We start from the raw sequence: 18051 nt of genomic DNA on the forward strand, positions 1-18051 counted from the left end.
CTACCTCAAAGCTGGTTACCTTGTAGGTAAGAATACCTATTACACGTCTTTTGCAAATGAATTTTTTATTATTCTTTTTAACCAAAATTTGTTTCATCTGATTGTTTTAGGCATAATCAGTGGTCAACAAAGATATAAAAGAAATAATCGCCTGCTTGGTTGCAAATATTTGCTTTGAGATACGAAGTATTTCATAGTAGAACTTTCAGTTTTCCTTGACATTCACAACATTTCCAACTAAAAACTGCAGATAGAACACTCTGGTTAATTCTCCTACCATTTACGTTTGACCATTGGCTCTTGTGTAAGCACTTGTGGGCTGAATGTTGGAACCAGGCTACATCCTGCCACAAACATGCTGGCCTCATTCTGGAGCGAACTGCTGTTGAAGTGCTCGCGTCAATTTTGGGTGCAAAAATCTTCAGTCCGTCTAGAAACCAAGTGGAAAAAATAAGAAGGTAAAAACAAACAACAAGAATCCGTGTATCATTGTCCACAGTGTCTTCTGGAAATACACAGTCCAATCGCTTTTATGTGACGTCAATGTGCAATAAGCACACACAGACGGAAGGTGGCAGCACTCGTAGTGGAGGGGAGACCCGCAAAACGTCCATTCGTTGTCGTAATGCCGAAATGGGGCGATTTATATGACGTCCAAACGAGCATGATCATTGGCTTTAGGGCCATGCGGAGGGGGGGGGGGGTTGGGGGGAGGGGCGCAGCATTTCCGAAAGGGCTAAGTTGTAACCCGTTCACATGCCGCCGTAGTTAAAATATCCTATGTACGGCAAAGAAGCGCTATCAAAAACCGGCGTCTAGGCGACTGTGGTGCACCATGGAAGTTAGATGACAGGGGTAAACGACGCCTGCACAGACGTGTATGGGAGAACAGACGTGCTACTGTTGAGCAACTGACCGCCCAAATGAACCAAGGGGCTAGAACAGGATCTTGTCAAAAGCCGTTCAGCGAAAGTTGCTGCGTATGGGCCTCCGCAGCACACGCCTGGTTCGTGAAGCCGTGCAGACTATTTTTCATCGGCATTGTTCATAGGAAACAAAGACTGGAATTTACACGCCAAGGCAACACCTAAATGACGAGAGAGTGGAGTCAGGTGGGTTTTTAAGATGAATCACATCGGACAAATGGCTATTGGCGTGTACGGTGTGAAACGTCTGGAAGCAAACACCCTGCCACAATCGAGGCAACCTTATGGACTGGGGAATGTTTTCGTGGCATTCCATGGGTAATCTCGTCATTCTGGAAGTCACAAGTATGCATATATCCTTGGGGACCATCTTCACCCCTACATGCATTTCGTCTTTCTTCGACACGACTGCATCTACCGGCAGGACCAATGCAACGTGTCACAAAGCTCGCAGCGTACGCGCGTGGTTCGAAGAGCACCAGGATGAGTTCAGTGTACTCTCTTAGCCACCTAATACCCGGATTTAACCCCAATCTAAAATCTTTGGAACCACCTCGGTCACACTGTATGCGCCACGTATCCACAGTCGAGAAACATAGCACAGCTGGCCACGGCACTGGAGTCGCCATGGCTCCGCATCCCCGTCGATACCTTCCAGAACGTGAATGACGGTCTTCCTGCAGGTCTCACAGAGGACTGTGCTACAAAAGACAGTTACTCAACCTTTTGACCGGTGGTCACATTAATTGACTGGACAGTGTATAATTAATAGTCATGTGTGTCCCATCGCAAAACTTCCCTACTAAATGGTGGGAAACATTGTTTTAAGGTTCGCACACAGATTGTTTAGCCCACCAAGAACTCAATTCGTGTTATTGCATTCATCTGTGTTATGTCATGTACTTCGCTCAGTTCTGCCATGGGTACTCCACTACAAAGCTGTTAGCACAGTTGTCGACACAGTAATGTTATACATTTAATTATTCTTCTTCTCTGACATTGTTGCTGCTTTTCTCGCTTTAACAGTATACCGTGTTCCCATTGTGTGCATGTGTTCGTCCTCTGTTTGATACTTTCAAAAAATGGTTCAAATGGCTCTGAGTATTATGGGACTTAACATCTGAGGCCATCAGTCCCCTAGAACTCAGAACTACTTAAACCTAACTAACCTAAGGACATCACATACATCCATTCCCGAGGCAGGATTCGAACCTGTGACCGTAGCAGTCGCGTGGTTCCGGACTGACGCGCCTAGAACCTCTCGACCACCACGGCCGGCTGAACCTTTCACTTCTCCCCTAGTCGTGCCTTGTGGTCTCACAAAAAATAAAGAAATGGTAAGCGCGCTTCTGACAATTGAATGGCCGGGATCGAATCTCGGTCAGACCATGGAATTGTGAATTTGCCTTTAACCTAGCCTTCACCTTTCATAGACGTAAAGATTCGCCAGCAACGAGATGTGGTTCGGATTCCACGTTAAAGGGTACGTCCCCTTTCTCTGGTAGAACTACTAGGGTAGCTCAGGGATACACAACTCTGCGAAGCGGCGTCCAATAGAAAAACTTCACTCTTGTAGCTGGAGTTCCTTCTGTCACTACGTCACCGTTAACTAACAGGCATATGAAAGGATGCACGTCACCAATCTGTGACCGCTGATATCTGTTTCTTTTCCGGTACATGAGGCGTAAAATGGCAGGTCTTGCAAACAGACGAAAGTCACATCCATGCCGACCTATGTATGATATCAGCAGTTATGAAAAGGATGGGCGGATGGTGGCTGTATGGTGTGTTCCGCCGGCCGAAGTGGCCGTGCGGTTAAAGGCGCTGCAGTCTGGAACCGCAAGACCGCTAAGGTCGAAGGTTCGAATCCTGCCTCGGGCATGGATGTTTGTGATGTCCTTAGGTTAGTTAGGTTTAACTAGTTCTAAGTTATAGGGGACTAACGACCTCAGCAGTTGAGTCCCATAGTGCTCAGAGCCATTTGAACCATTTTTTTGGTGTGTTCCCACGTCTCACAATCTAACATTCAACGTCTTGTGCTGGACGAGGATTTGAGCCCCATTCCTCGCGACTACGACCCAGTGTCCTAAGCACTGGGTTTCCTCGCTCGATCTATCAGTCCAGGCAGACGGGAAGATAAATTCGTTACATCTCGATGTTTACGCCAAGGAATTAAAGAATGCTAGAATTCGTTTTATTTTTTGAAAGCTTTTACGATCTTGAAATTTTTTTATCGTTAACAGATGCTTTTGGGAAAAAAAAAGAGGTGTTCCTCTATGCGATGGCAGTATTTGTATCAAAGGTTACTACTGTGCGAAGTAGATTTGAATTGAGAGGAGATTGTTCTGATATCGGCTTGTAGTATGTGTAAATCCTGGGACGGTGCGAGAAAAGCAGATACATTCTATGTCGTAATTAGTTAAATGTTGCGCAAGAAGTATTGTTTACTGACCACTGTGGTAATTACGCATTAAACACCATAGGACAATCACTTCTTACTCTTCATTCCTACCCGGTGACTTTGGTGCAAGGTGATATGCGTCTGGACGCTCGACAGCTGCCTCAAAAAGTAATATAACCTTAACGTTCGTGATTGGCTGGTAGCGAGTCAGTAGCTTCCTCACGCGCGTGCCTATCGTCCCAAAGCCACCGCCGCAAGCACGGAGGCAGTAGATAGGTGCGCTAGGGCGCATGCGCGGTGACGTCACGAGCTTGTGCCCGAGTCGCCTCAGGCAAATTTACGACTGCCAGCTGTCAGCAGTGAGTAGCCGACAGCGATAGGGGTTGCACGCAGGAAGTGGAGGGGAGGACGGCTCGACGCACTCCGCAGCTTCTTTGCCTGCTACGCGACGCTGGCTGCTTGCCGAGTGCAGGTGGGCGCAGCAAGTTTTTGCTCTTGCATTTAAGTTACCAGCGACTATCCCTTCAACCTATAGTGTCTGCTTATGATTCGGCTGCGGAAACTGTGTTCTTAAGTGGTTACCAGTTTCCACATTTCACCATACGTTTATTTCTTTCTTCCTTTTTTTCTTTTCAATGACAACGCGTCCTGTAATCATTGTTTATTCTTTCTGCTGGCAATGACTGAACAACAGTCTGAAAATTCGTTTATTGTTTTAAGATACAGATGTGCTGATTGCCTAAGCGGTGCTGTGTAACCGCATCCTTTGTCCACAATGTTAAGAAATAATTTTTCTCTCGATAAACAACGCAAGAGCTGTTCAGCGCTTTTCATGCTGAAGAAAATTAGCGTGATTCTAGCTACTACTGGTTTTATGACAGTATTTGGGAATTCCCTTCGTTCTAGAGTCATGCAAGGAACAGATACGCTAACTACAGCTTCTCAGCGGAAATTTGGGATTATAATTGTGCATGAATTATACTTTTTTATGCAATTTTCCTTGGTTTGTTCCTGACCGTCTCTTATCCTGAAAGACGTTTGTCTTCTTACACCTCTAAATATGTTTCTTGAACAGATATTCTGCGTTAAGGTTCTGCAGGCTTCGTCCTCCGACGATGATACATGCGCTACTGCACTTTGTGAGCAGTAATTTCTCAGTAAAAGATCGCTCATTCTTAGCAGAGTTCGATATAAAGAGTTAAGTCATTTCAAATCGTTCGGACGTGTTCACTCTTTTCAGTCTCAGGTTTGAACTGATTCCGGTGTGAAACATTTCCTGACATCCCTCTCCAGAAAGTTAACTCCAGAGCACTTATGTTGTAAGTATCCAAACAAGTGAAACAGATTTCCAATGTTGCGCGCTTAGATAAGCATCACTAATGCATATACGATGAACAGCGGAGCACTTTATGAATGAACCGATGGCCTTCTGTACGTTTTTGTATTTTCAGTAAATGCCACTGCCTCTATCATGGTACAGTGCAATGTGGAAAAGGTTCTTAAATAGCTGAGTACTTAGCTGATTAAGCTATGCTACTGTGTAGCTACTAAGTCTATTTACATATCTGAGAAATGACTGTGTGCAGATCACTATCAGATGTAGTTTGATAAAATTTTCTTTGCCTCTTTTAGATTTATAAAGATATGGAGTAAAAACAGAAATTCTCAACTAACATCTAGTTAGTTGCCCCTGCGACTTGTTGAATGTAGAACGGGATTTGCTGACTCATGGTGGGAGAATAAGCGACGAAATCAAGAAACTTAAATCTGTCATTGACTTTTATTGTTCGCAATAAATCTTTCAAATTTGACGTTGTAGAAAACTATTTTGTGGCGTTTTTGTATTTTGTTTCGTCACAGACTACAAAGATATAACGAGTTTCGCAGGATTTTTTTTTAAGTAAATCCGCGACGTACTTGTATATAATAGCAATTCTTCGAAACATTTAAAGACTTTTTTTTTAAGAGGCAATTTACGTGCGCACAAAACTAGCTACAGACAAAAGCTTTTGGGAACTCCCGATGTCTGTGGAGTGAGAGAAATGCATTCGCCCCTCTTCGAGCCATCTCTGGTGCGTGGGGGTGGCCTGTGAAAGGCAAAGAAGGCCCGATAAGAACCCTAGTCTGACGCACATCCCGCTGCGTAGTAAGAGATCAATTCCGAAAACAAGTTTTTCAATGTACTGGCTTTCGGAACGTGCCTATATGGCTGTCTGAGTAGTGGAATGTCAATTAAGAGGATACGAACGTGAGAACACAACGCCCAGTCCTGATGGGGAGAAAGTATCCAACCCTGCCTGGAATCGAACCCAGCCCCCTTCAGATAGCAATACGCCGCACAGGTACCGAGACGGACTGTGACTGGAATTTCTACACAATAAGCATTATTAGAAAGTGGCCCGTGACGCGAAATGAAAGTCAAAGAAACCCGTAGCAATAAGGCAAATGACAATACGTTGTAATTGCGGTATGGTCTTTCTTAGACCTGTTGGAACTGTGAATTTAACTGTACAGATAACACGTGCAACGCAGTTAGTCCAGTTTTGGCTTGACATACTTATTATAGGCATATAAAATATATCGTAGACACACAACTTATAAATTAGTTAACTGTATCCATACACTCACTCGTAGTTGACGCAAGACGATTTAGCACTGAGCAAATTTTGAATGTATCTTTTGTGTGTGTTTTACAAACAGACAAGTTCCACCCTTACATTGCTTGACTGTCTGTAAAATAGAGGAGGGGGAGGGCTTTTATCAGTAATGAGGAAGACAACGTTTCCGTTATTAGTACAGACTTATTTTACTCGCTGTCAGTACTGATTCCTTCCTCTTGTTGCAAAAGCTGACCAGTTGCGGGTCGCTCTAATTACGACGCTGTCAATAGAACGTCAAACGTAAGCAAAAAGCCATATTAACTAGTGAGATTTTGTCACTTAGCCACTTCGACCTGTTTGCGTATCACCAAAGCGTAAGAGAGGCATTCGTAATCTCCTACCACACCTGTTCTGAAAGATCGCAGATCCAACTTAGATTTACATACGAGAATGGAAGATGTTGCAATGGTTACTTCTGCTTATCACCCATCAACTACCCCATTTTTTCCCGTATCCTACCGTTTTCACATAACCTAAGTGAAAAATGTGGTGCCTTTGATGTGTTAGGTACAATGCGCGTGTTTAGAATAATAATGACATTTTTAAGTGACTGCTGTCGATCTAGTAATTGAAAAAGGATTGCCTATGCTGCTTTAAAACATAAAATTGTACGAAATCTGACGTACCGGAACTAAATGTCCTATAGTTTACTATACAAATTAGAATCCGACTTAGCCACGGTACTGCTGTATCGTTAGGACGTCAGCTCCTAAAACAAGGAAACTTCTACTGTTTCCGAAGTGATGGAAATCTGGAACATCATGATAATGAGGAGGAGTGTGAGAAAAGGCAGCCCACTGCACTGTTACCGACCTGTTTTATACCAGCAATTCCCATCAAATGAACAAAATCGAAACTAAGGAATTCTTGGTTGCTCTGAAAAGAGGTCCAAAATATTTACTTCTAGACCATACAGACACATTTCCAATCTATCTTTTCATTATCATTGCATATTAATACATTACTTATTACTATAAGTTTCTTTAATTTTCGTTTCGCGTCGTGGACTATTTATTATTATTTTAGTTAAATTCTTTCTCAGTCTTAATCTGCTCACTGTAATATTGAACTTTTGTATAGAAAGGTGCTGTTGGCTGTGGGCATTCAGGAAACAATCTGGCAGTAGCGGTAGGAGTGATATTATATTGCAGAAAAAGATTTGGTATCTGCTTATATATGTGATTTAAATAATGGAAAGGAAACGCTGCTGGTAGAATGTTTGGACATTTTGGGAGAACATAAAACCTTATTGCTTGATTTTATGACGTTCGTTTAAACTGTTACATTTCTAGAATTAATCATCTGCTACGCACTGGAGTGTGCAGGGTTCTGAATATTCCTGACAGTAACACTGTGTGTCGGAATTGGGCTCGGATTTGGCCCTTATCTTTCATGGAAAATCGCCTTAACGACTGAGCTATCCAGGCTCAACTCGCGACGATCTTCGTTTAAGCAGAAGGTTCCATACCAGTAATAAAGTACTGAACCCATATTTAGCACAATGTATATATTTTTAGATGTATTATAAGGTAATACTTATTAATATTTACTTCTAATTTAAGCACTGACAAACGATATATACTTCCATTTTGGAAATGTTATCTCACTGAAAATTAAGTTTGTTGTAAGGTCTTACGGGACCAAACTGCTGAGGTCATCGATCTCTAAGCTTACACAACATTTAATCTAACTTAAACCAAGTTACGCTAAGAACGACGCACACCCACGCCCGAGGGACGACTCTAACCTCCGACGGGGGGAGCCGCGCGGACCGTGACAAGACGCCTCAACCCGCGCGGCTGTTAATAAAAAAAGTTTAAAGCGTTAAAACTACCTGTCACAAATGAATTTTTTAGTTGCATTCGCACAGCGAGTAAAATCTTTTCTCCAGGAAAGTAAATAGATGTTTCGTGTTCCTTCACAAAAAGAAACATAACCCGCGGAAATCGCTTTATGGTAATGTGTGATTACTCTTAGCAGATGAAAATGCTGTCTCTCGACGCAGGTCTTTGTCAACTCCGCTGGTCAGCCTCAGTTACGATTCTAGGTGGTTACTGCAGTTACGTAAGCGATTGGTATGGTGGATAACCGTTCCGCCACAGTTACGTATTACACGTCCAGAAAGAATACGGAAATAAATTGTGTGTAAACCTGCTAACGCGCCAATAGGTTTACACACCTGTCGATTTAACGTGAGTCGTCTGGCTTAAAAGTAACGGTCACAGGAGGACGCTTCTACAGACAAAAAATATACACACATAAAGGAAGATTCCAAATTCGGCATCTCTCCAATGTGTCGAGCTACTTGGAAACTTACACTCCTCTACCACTCCCCAAACCATTCTCTATCACATTCTGCACCTCCCTGAAATCAATTTTTAAACCTTTGTAACCAAATGTTGAGCGTGGCACCGCGTCATACTTAAGCCAGTGGATATTGAGCGGAAAAAGTCAGACGACGCATTTAACAGTTTAAACTGAAGGACGTCACTTCACAAGTTCCCACATGTTTCTAAATACAAGCGGTACGTCAGTGACACACACGATAGATAGTAGCCTGTTATCCTAGCCTAATTATACTAAGTGTAAAATGAAAAATAGTTATTGTATCCGGAAAAATCACTACAATTACCATGTCTAAGTTCCACGGTGTTTCCTAAACATGCAACCTTGTGAACATGAAGCAGGCAACGATTTGACACAATCGGGAATTTATTTTACGAAATCGTGAAATGATCTATTTTGTGACTCCGTAAGACTTTCAGAATATTCTCCTGATTTAAATGCTAAATATGAATTATTCATTACTAAAAATCTCAAGTTTATGCGGAACCATTAATTTGATAAAATAGTAATGGCCGTGCGCTTCTGCTTATGGTCATGTCAAGCCCAGTTATAACCGTGTTAAAAGTACCGTACATTCGAATTAGAGAAAGCAGTTCATTTATTTTTAGTATGCGCTGTGATTGTTAAAATACGATGCAATGGAAGTCTGACCTAGACAACAGATTAGAATATGGATCTCTCTATTCGTGTGAGTGCTCGGCTTTACCAATTACGCCATTCACGTTCGCATTCCGGATGGTTAAGTTCTAATAGTAACGTTTGACTGCACGTAGTTTCTCTGAATGTATCATCAGAAGTTCTTCAGCAACTAAAAAAAGGTGCATCAGAGGGAAGGTTGATGGTCCTTAATGCCGCCGCAATGGATTGTGCTATTCAGAGCGAAGGAAGCTGTTAAAGGCCAAAGAAAACGCGGAGAAAATTTGAGGCAAATATGCCACATTGTGAATTTGAGTATGTTCGATGTGGTGGATTTGTGGCTTTTCTGGTAAAAGCGACCGCTTGCGAAAACCTAGAGTTCGATTTTAGATTCCAGTGTCTGAAAACAAATCAAACGGCTACTTTGTAACAATATTGCAATATTTAGCACCTGCTTTTTATGTAGCATAGCATGTTCTTACAAATGAACTAGTACCATCAAAGTGTTAGAACATTATGCAGCTTTATTACGAATAAGGAGACTGTCATAAAACTGAAATAAAAATTTAATTCCACAATTCGTATGCACTGAAACTGTTACCAGGGTACTTTCACTCTTGTTTTCACTAGGTAGGAAGATTAAGGCAAGCGTTGTTAAGTTTTTACCAGCTTTAGATTCATGTTTTACTTCCAAATATCCCCAATTTTATGCCCGCATTGTGTTACTTCAACGATGTATTGTTTGCAGGGCCTTAAAAGTACTGAACTGCTCTCATAATGCTTAACAGTATTACTCTTCAACATTGTTTCCTTGGGCGTTAAAACGCCTCAGAAGTCCTAGCAGCATTTATGAAGTGAAAGAAACAAAGAAAGGTACCAATATATGTCGAATAGTTACGAAGAACAGTCGTTATAAAAGTTTCTACGGTGGAGATAAAGGTAAAATAAAGGAGAATCGTTCCGGCAGCGGCTGGTTTATTAGATGCTGATACAAAGTGTAAAACAGAGCCCTAGAAAAGCTGTTAAATAGGGTAAGACGTGTTCCTATAACGCGTGTTCTGAGCGCTCTTCGTGCTAGCGCACCGTGCCTTTCGATCTCAAAACTCAAGTCAGGTACATATATCTTTAAATTACGTCCGATGCATTGAGGTACTTACACAGCTAAGGGTCAACCATATCCGACTGTTGCAACGTTCACTCGAAATCTTCAAATCCCATTGTGTAGCATCTCTTCTCGCTAAAAAATGTGAATCTTCCGATGAGGCACGGCTTTGATTTCATGTGCTCAACTCGTTTGGTTTTTATTTTTTATCGACTCAGACTTGCTGTTGGACTAACGGCAATAATGATTATGAGTGTAACGCTGCTGTAACAAGAATCGAGCCCTTCCGTGTAGAATCATCATCCATTAACCATCTCCACTTGCCTAGATGTACTACAAGAACCCTTTCCATCCTTCTCAGCTGATGTACGAGTAGCATATATCACGGGAACTTTGCTGCAGCATGAAGTCTGCTACGTGAAGTCAGCTACTTGCTCTACTGTTGATGGCTCAGCTTCGAAGGACATACATAATAGTTCTTGGTTAAAAAAAAAATGCTTCATGGATTTAGTCGTCCCACCTCAAAGTCCTAATTTGCTGGTGAACTGAGGTCCTCTTCAATTTTATTAGTGGTTTCTGCGGAATATTGAGTATCGAGAGTTGTGATACTATCAGGGTACTGAAAGTGGTAGTAGCGTCTCTCCACCCAGGTGTTCGTTCACATGTGGCTATACGGATTAATGAGGTGCTGCATAAGGAGTCCAACAATATTTTTAAAGATCCGTGTCTACAACCAGACGACTACTCTGCATTTCACGAATTCCACTCTCGAACAGCATGCTACGTGCGTGGCGAGCACGGGGCCCCGAGCCATTGCAGCCTTCTTTCTCTCCCGGGCTGCATTTCCTTTCCCTTCCCCTCCTTTCCCCTCCATGCTCCTTTCCCCTCCATGCTCCTTTCCCCTCCATGCTCCTTTCCCCTCGCCCTCTCCTCTCCCTCTATTGGTGTCCTTGCTTATGTTGGCCCCCGCTATCCTCCTGGTTCTGTTGGTTTTACACTCCGGCTTTGTTGCGTAATCATCTCCTCCTTTTGGCATTCCTTGGTCTCCCTCTGGGGTTTGACCTCCATTACAAAATTTCTCCTCCGTAGTGTGAGCCATTTGGGGAAGAGCACCTTACCTAGTGTCTCCGACGTGCGCCCTCCTAGTACATTCCACCTTTTCTTTCACGTCGTTGTCTGATGCTAGGGTGCATAGCCAGCACGGTAGCCAGCCTGTGTGGTGGGGTCGCTATGTACCCTTTTGGTTGAGCCCCCTGAACACACAGGGATCACACTTCTGATACCTGAGCTGTGACCACCTCATGCATGCCTTAGAGTGGTTGCTCGTAATCCTGGAGCATCGGAACTCCCGGCAATGGCCGCCGTGCCAGACGGCCCTTGCTGTGGCTGGGTGGCGCCTGTGAGGAGAGCCCCTGATCGGAGTGGGTGGTATCAGGGCGGACGCTATGCAGATGAAACGCATACGGGTCCAAAACTCTGGCCGTTCTTCTGCGGCCGTCTCTCTGCGTGGAACTGATTCCTCAAGTGCTGCTTCTCTTGCCTCTTCGTCCTTCCCTTCCATGGCTACCCCCTGGGAAGAGGGTCAGGCCCGTCATCTAGGGGCAAAACCTTTCCCCCGTTATCTAGTTTGCACCAGGACTGATGGAGATACTTTCACCAGTGTCAAACCTTTATTCTTTGTGGAACACATTGAAGACAAGTTTGGCGAAGTGGACTCCCTGAGCAAGATGCGGTCGGGTTCGTTGCTGACTGCTTCAGCTGCCCAATCTGCGGCCCTTCGTGCCTGTACCCATCTTGGCACAATTCCTGTGTCCATTACCCCTCACCAGTCTCTAAATATGGTACAAGGTGTGATTTTTCACAGGGACCTCATCCTTCAATCCGATGAGGAACTTCGGGACAATCTCGGACGGCGGGGTATTCACTTTGTTCGGCGTGTTCAGAAGGGTCCTAAAGATAATCGTATTGATACTGGTGCCTTTATCCTGGCCTTTGAAGGGGATACCCTTCCTGAGAAAGTTAAGATTATGGTCTATCGCTGTGATGTGAAGCCGTACATCCCACCTCCTATGAGGTGTTTAAAGTGCTTGTGTTTTGGCCACATGTCTTCTCGCTGTTCCCAGGACCCTCTCTGTGGTGACTGTGGACGTCCACCCCATGAGGGGAGTCCCTGTGTTCCCCCTCCTGTATGTGTAAATTGTCATGGTAGTCATTCTCCACGTTCACCAGATTGCCCTGTTTATAAGAAAGAAAAAAAGATACAGGAGTATAAGTCCCTCGATCGTTTAACCTACACAGAGGCTCGTAAGAAATATGCACGACTGCACCCTGTGTCCATGACGTCTAGTTACGCATTGGTTACATCTTCACCCCTTCCTCCCCCTTCCTTATCCCCATCCCGGACCCCTCTCCTCCCCCCCTCCCCTGCGGCTCCCACACCTTCTCCTATGGGCGCTGCTCCCCCTCCCCAGCCGGAGAAGTGTCGCAATCCTTCGGCGTCTGCTGGTCAAGGGCGCCTCTCCCGGGATGCACCTTCCCGGCACCTTCCAGGTCAAAGGTCTGCTGCCGCGCGGCGACCGCGAGAGCCGCGGTCTGTCGGCCCCCAGGTCGCCCGGTCTCTTTCTGTTTCTGATCTTGCTGCAACTGGCTCCTTTATGCCACACAGCCCTCCTCGATCTCAGCCTGAAAAGAAGAAGAAACATAAGTCCCGGGACGAAGAGCCTCTGGTGTCACCGGAGGTCCCTTCCCCGACTTCACAACCGGATTCTGACCTGTCGTTCATGGATGTCGCCCCCTCCTTGTCGGTGATGGGTGGGGACCCAGCTGTATGACTGGATTTAGCGTGTTCAGCCCTCATTTACACCATCGTTCTGTGGTTCTCCAATGGAATTGTAATGGATACTATCGTCACTTTCCGGAATTGAAATCCCTTCTTTCGTCCTACTCTGCAGCTTGTGTGTTTCTCCAGGAATCTCATTTTACTGATGCTCACTCACCGACCCTCCGTGGGTTCCGTGTTTTCTGTCGAAATCGGCTCGGACCCTTGCGGGCTTCTGGTGGCGTTTGTACGTTGGTCCGTACAGACATTGCTAGCACGTGGATTCCTCTCCAAACTACATTGGAAGCAGTTGCTGTTAGGGTCCACTTAGACTTTGCAGTCACAGTTTGCAATCTTTATCTCCCTCATGACAGGACTCTTACACCTGCTACCTTAACCACCCTTCTTCAGCAACTTCCTCCTCCCTTCCTCCTCCTTGGGGATTTTAATGCTCATCATCCTTTGTGGGGCAGTGCCTTTCCCTCTAGACAAGGTCTTCTTATAGACCAATTTATTGCAGACCACGACCTGTGCCTTCTTAATGATGGCTCCCCAACTCATTTCAGTGCCGGTCATGGTACCTTTTCTGCCATTGATCTTTCTCTTTCTTCTCCCTCTCTCCTCCCTTCATTACACTGGTCGCCACACGACGACCTTTGTGATAGTGACCATTTCCCGTTGATTATCACGCTCCCTTCCCGCTCCCCAATGGACAGGTTACCTCGTTGGTCTTTCCACCGCGCCGATTGGCCTCTATACACTGCACAGGTCGAGTTTTCTCTCTCTTTGTCGTGTTGTATTGATGACGTCCTACGTGACGTGTCTGACGCGATTGTTCGCGCTGCTAACCTTGCTGTCCCGCGCTCATCTGGACCATTTCGTCGCCGGCAAGTCCCGTGGTGGAGTACGGCCATTGCCATTGCCATCCGTGATCGCCATCGAGCTTTGCAACACTTAGAGGCACCCATCCGTAGCCAGCCTTACTACCTTTAAATGCCTCCGTGCTAAAGCCCGTTATTTAATCAAACAGGGTAAGCGGATATGTTGGGAACGATTCGTTTCTTCTCTTGGTTCTACTGTCCCTCTGTCACGGGTATGGGCTACACTTCGTTCTCTCCAAGGTTGCCATCGGCAGTTCACCCTCCCAGGCCTTCACCTCCCAGATGGCATTTGTACAGACCCATTAGTTCTTGCAGAACATCTTGCGACCCATTTTGCAGTGGCGTCAGCGTCAACCTCCTATCCAGCTGCTTTCCTTCATCAAAAACAGCTGGCTGAAGCTTCCACCTTATGTTTCACCCCTTGTGAGTCAGAATCTTACAACGAACCTTTCACTGAATGGGAATTTCTTTCTGCTCTATCTTCTTCTCATGATACGGCCCCTGGCCCAGATTCCATTCATAACCAACTGCTTCAACATCTTAATGCTCCACAACGGCAACATGTTCTTCGGGTGTTTAACTGTATCTGGCTCCAGGGTGACTTCCCTTCTCAGTGGAGGGATAGCATTGTGGTTCCTGTCCTTAAGCCTGGTAAGAACCCCCTATCTGTTGACAGCTATCGGCCAATTAGTTTGACCAAAGTTGTTTGTAAGTTACTTGAACGGATGGTAGCCCGTCAGCTCAATTGGGTTCTCGAATCTCGGGATCTATTGTCGCCTTACCAGTGTGGCTTTCGAGAGGGGCGGTCTTCAATCGATCATTTACTTCGCTTGGAATCCGCAGTTCGGCAGGCTTTTTCCCATCGCCCCCATTTGGTTGCAGTGTTTTTTTTACCTTCGCAAGGCCTATGACACGGCTTGGCGCCATCACATCTTACTTACCCTTCATCAGTGGGGTCTTCGGGGCCCACTCCCGATTTTTATCCGCCAGTTCCTGATCCATCGGTCATTCAGAGTTCGAGTTGGTACTGCTTTTAGTTCTCCACGGACCCAGGAGACGGGCATCCCACAGGGTTCTGTCTTGAGTGTCCTTCTTTTCCTCATTGCTATCTATGGACTTGTGGCCTCTGTCGGTGCCTTGGTCGCCCCTGCCCTGTATGTGGATGATTTCTGCAATTGGGTTAGTTCCTCCTCGATGGCATCTGCAGAGCGGCAGCTCCAGGTAGCTATACGGCGTGCCTCTGCATGGACCCTCTCACGCGGGTTTCAATTCTCTCCTTTAAAATCGCGAGTGGTCCACTTCTGTCGCCGTACTACGATCCACCCTGATCCTGAGCTCTATCTCGCTGCACAACGATTGCCTGTGGTCCCACAGTTTCGTTTCCTGGGTCTTCTTTTCGACAACAAGCTCACTTGGCTGCCCCATATCAGACTCCTGAAGGTAGGATGTTTCCGTAACCTCAATGTCCTTCGCTTCCTTGCCCACTCGTCTTGGGGTGCGGACCGTTCCCTCCTCCTCCGTCTTTATCGTGCTCTAGTTCTGTCTCGCTTGGACTATGGTTGTCAAGTTTATGGTTCAGCTGCTCCTTCCACACTGCACGTGCTGGATCCAGTCCACCATCGTGGTATCCGTTTAGCCACCGGTGCCTTCCCTACTAGCCCTGTTGATAGTCTCCTAGTTGAAGCTGGGATCCCCCCCCCCCCACTTTCTGTTCGGCGGTCCCAGCTTATGGTGTCTTATGCCCTCACTATCCGTTCCTCTCCCACTTATCCTTCCTATTCTATCCTGTTCCCAGACCATGGACGTCGCCCACCCGACTCCCGCCCTCGGGCAGGTTTACCAGTTGGGCTGCGCCTTGCGTCTCTTTTCCGTGATTTTCAGCTTCCTTCTTTGTCCTGTCTTCCTCGCTCCCTCCCCTCCACCCCTCCTTGGTTAGTTCCTCGGCCTCGACTTCGGATGGATCTCCGCCGCGATCCGAAAGATTCCATCCCCCCGGTGGTGTTCCGTTCCTTTTTCCGCCAACTTTTGTGGGAGTTTCGGGATGCTGTTGCTTTTTACACTGATGGCTCTAAATCTGCTGATCGTGTTGAGTATGCCTTCACGTCGTCTGTTGGAACGGAAAGGCATCTGCTGCCACCTACATGTGGGGTGTTTACTGCGGAATTGATGGCAATTTCCCAGGCCCTTACCTTTATTAAACAGTCCCAACACAACCGCGTTTTGTTATGCACAGACTCAGTGAGTGGCCTTCTTGCTATTGACCGGTGTTTTTCGCGCCATCCCTTGGTCTCTGCCATCCATGACCATCTCGCTGATATTCACCGTGCTGCTTGTTCTATTGACTTCCTTTGGGTCCCTGGCCATGTGGGTATCCCGGGTACTGAGCTCGCTGATCATTTGGCTGGGGGAGCAGTTACTTACCCCCGATTTCTGTAGCCCCTCCTGCAGCGGATTTACGGCTTCACATCAAGTCCCACTTCGCACAGTCATGGGCCAATTCTTGGGAGGCTACTCCCCTGTCTAATAAACTTCGTGCAATTAAGGTGACACCAGGCTCGTGGCGTTCTTCCTTTCGCATCTCCCGAAAGGACTCGACCACACTGTGTCGTCTCCGCATTGGCCATACTCGGTTGACCCATGGTTTTCTTTTGCGTGATGAGCCAACCCCACTATGTGGTTGTGGAGCCTTCCAGTCAGTAGCCCACATTTTGGTTGAATGCCCCCTTCTTTTGGCTCTGCGTGCTAAGTACAGGCTCCCCCACACTTTACCTTTGATGTTGGCTGACGATTCCCAGATGGTCTCTCTGGTTCTCGGTTTCCTCCGGGAAAGTGGTTTTTATTCTCAGTTTTAAGGTTTTTACTCTCTCTGGTGTTGGGGCGGGGCGGTGAGGTGAGTGTTTGGGTGTCTCCCACTGTAAGCAGTGTTTGGAGATTCCTGATTCACCTCCCTGACCGAAATCCTCTTTTCTTTTCCCTTTACTCTGTTTTTACCCTTTTTTTTAAGGCTAGGTTAGTCTTTCTATTCCCATACGTACTTTCTACATTATAGCAGTTGTACCTGTCACAGGTGGTCTTGACTATGCTGCTTCAGCATAGTGTTGGGTTCGTTCACTTGCCGACTTCCCTCATTTTGTTTTTTACCAATGACAACATGACTGCCTTTTTACGTTTTTTCCCTTTTTCCGTTTTATTGTTCTGACTTTACTGAGTTGTCCCATTAGCGGAATGGCGCATATTTGAAACAAGGGACTGATGACCTTGCTGTTTGGTCCCTTAAACCTCAACCAACCAACCAATCGAACAGCACGCGGGAAAAACGATCACTTAAATCTTTCTGCGCGCGCTATGGTCTGTCTTATTTTATTACGAAGGTCACTTTCCCTATTTACCTGAGCGCCAACAAATATTTTCGCATTCGGAGGAGAAAGTTATTAAAATGTCGTAAAAAGATTCTGCCGCTATGAAAAAGTCTTTGTTATAATTACTTCCGGTGCAAGAAGCGTATCATATCCGTGACACTCTCTATTACACAATAACGCAAAACGAGCTGTACTTCGAACTTCTTGATGACTGTCAATTCTATCTGCGGATCCCATTTAACCGAACTTCAACGGATTACTGTTAGCCCTTGTATGGATCACTTCACACTTTCCATTATTTTGATTCAATTGCCACTTCTAGCACCATACGAATATCTTATCTAAATTCTTTGCACTTAGTTTTAATAGTCTGATAACTTTACTAGACGGTGAATGACAGCGTCATCTGCAAACAATCTGAGGGCTGTTCAGATTATCTCCTAAGTCATTTACATAGATTAGGAGCAGCAAAGGACCTAAAACACTTCCTTGGGAACGCAAGATATCACTTCGGTTTTCCTCGATGACATTCCGTCAGTTGCATTTTGCGGGTAATGCTGTTGCCATGCAATACTGTCTTTCACTTACAGTACTTCCTATTCATTGGTTTCAGTTTTCAGCCCTGTAAGTTCTGGTCCCATTTTATGGTTTGACCTGCCACTTTCCAAATTTTACAGAAGTGCGGGCCATATAGGGAAGGACGCCTTACGTGGTGCATGAGTTATCCATAGGGTCTTCAGATTCGGTCTCCTCGACCTCTTGTCATGGCTTTGCATCTCCACCTGCAGTTCAACTATTTGGGTGGGGACACTCTCTGGGGTATGTCATCTTCTTCCGTTGTCTCCTGCCCTCTTTCGTCCCAAAGACAATATTGGATTTCTCTGTGCCCAATATCCAGCATGGTAGCAACTCCAGTGTGGTG

General features: G+C 45.6%; 1 protein-coding gene across 1 annotated transcript in view; it reads left to right on the forward strand.

Moving 5' to 3' along the window:
• The first annotated feature begins 3693 nt into the window (after positions 1-3693).
• Positions 3694-18051, forward strand: part of LOC126470388 (beta-1,4-glucuronyltransferase 1) — a 323239-nt gene continuing 308881 nt past the window's right edge. Inside the window, exon 1 of the mRNA XM_050098223.1 lies at positions 3694-3799. The gene's annotated coding sequence lies outside the window, so the exon portion shown is untranslated. The remainder of the gene's footprint in view (positions 3800-18051) is intronic.

Source organism: Schistocerca serialis, chromosome 3, assembly GCF_023864345.2.
Source record: "Schistocerca serialis cubense isolate TAMUIC-IGC-003099 chromosome 3, iqSchSeri2.2, whole genome shotgun sequence".
NCBI classification, from domain to species: Eukaryota; Metazoa; Arthropoda; class Insecta; order Orthoptera; family Acrididae; genus Schistocerca; species Schistocerca serialis.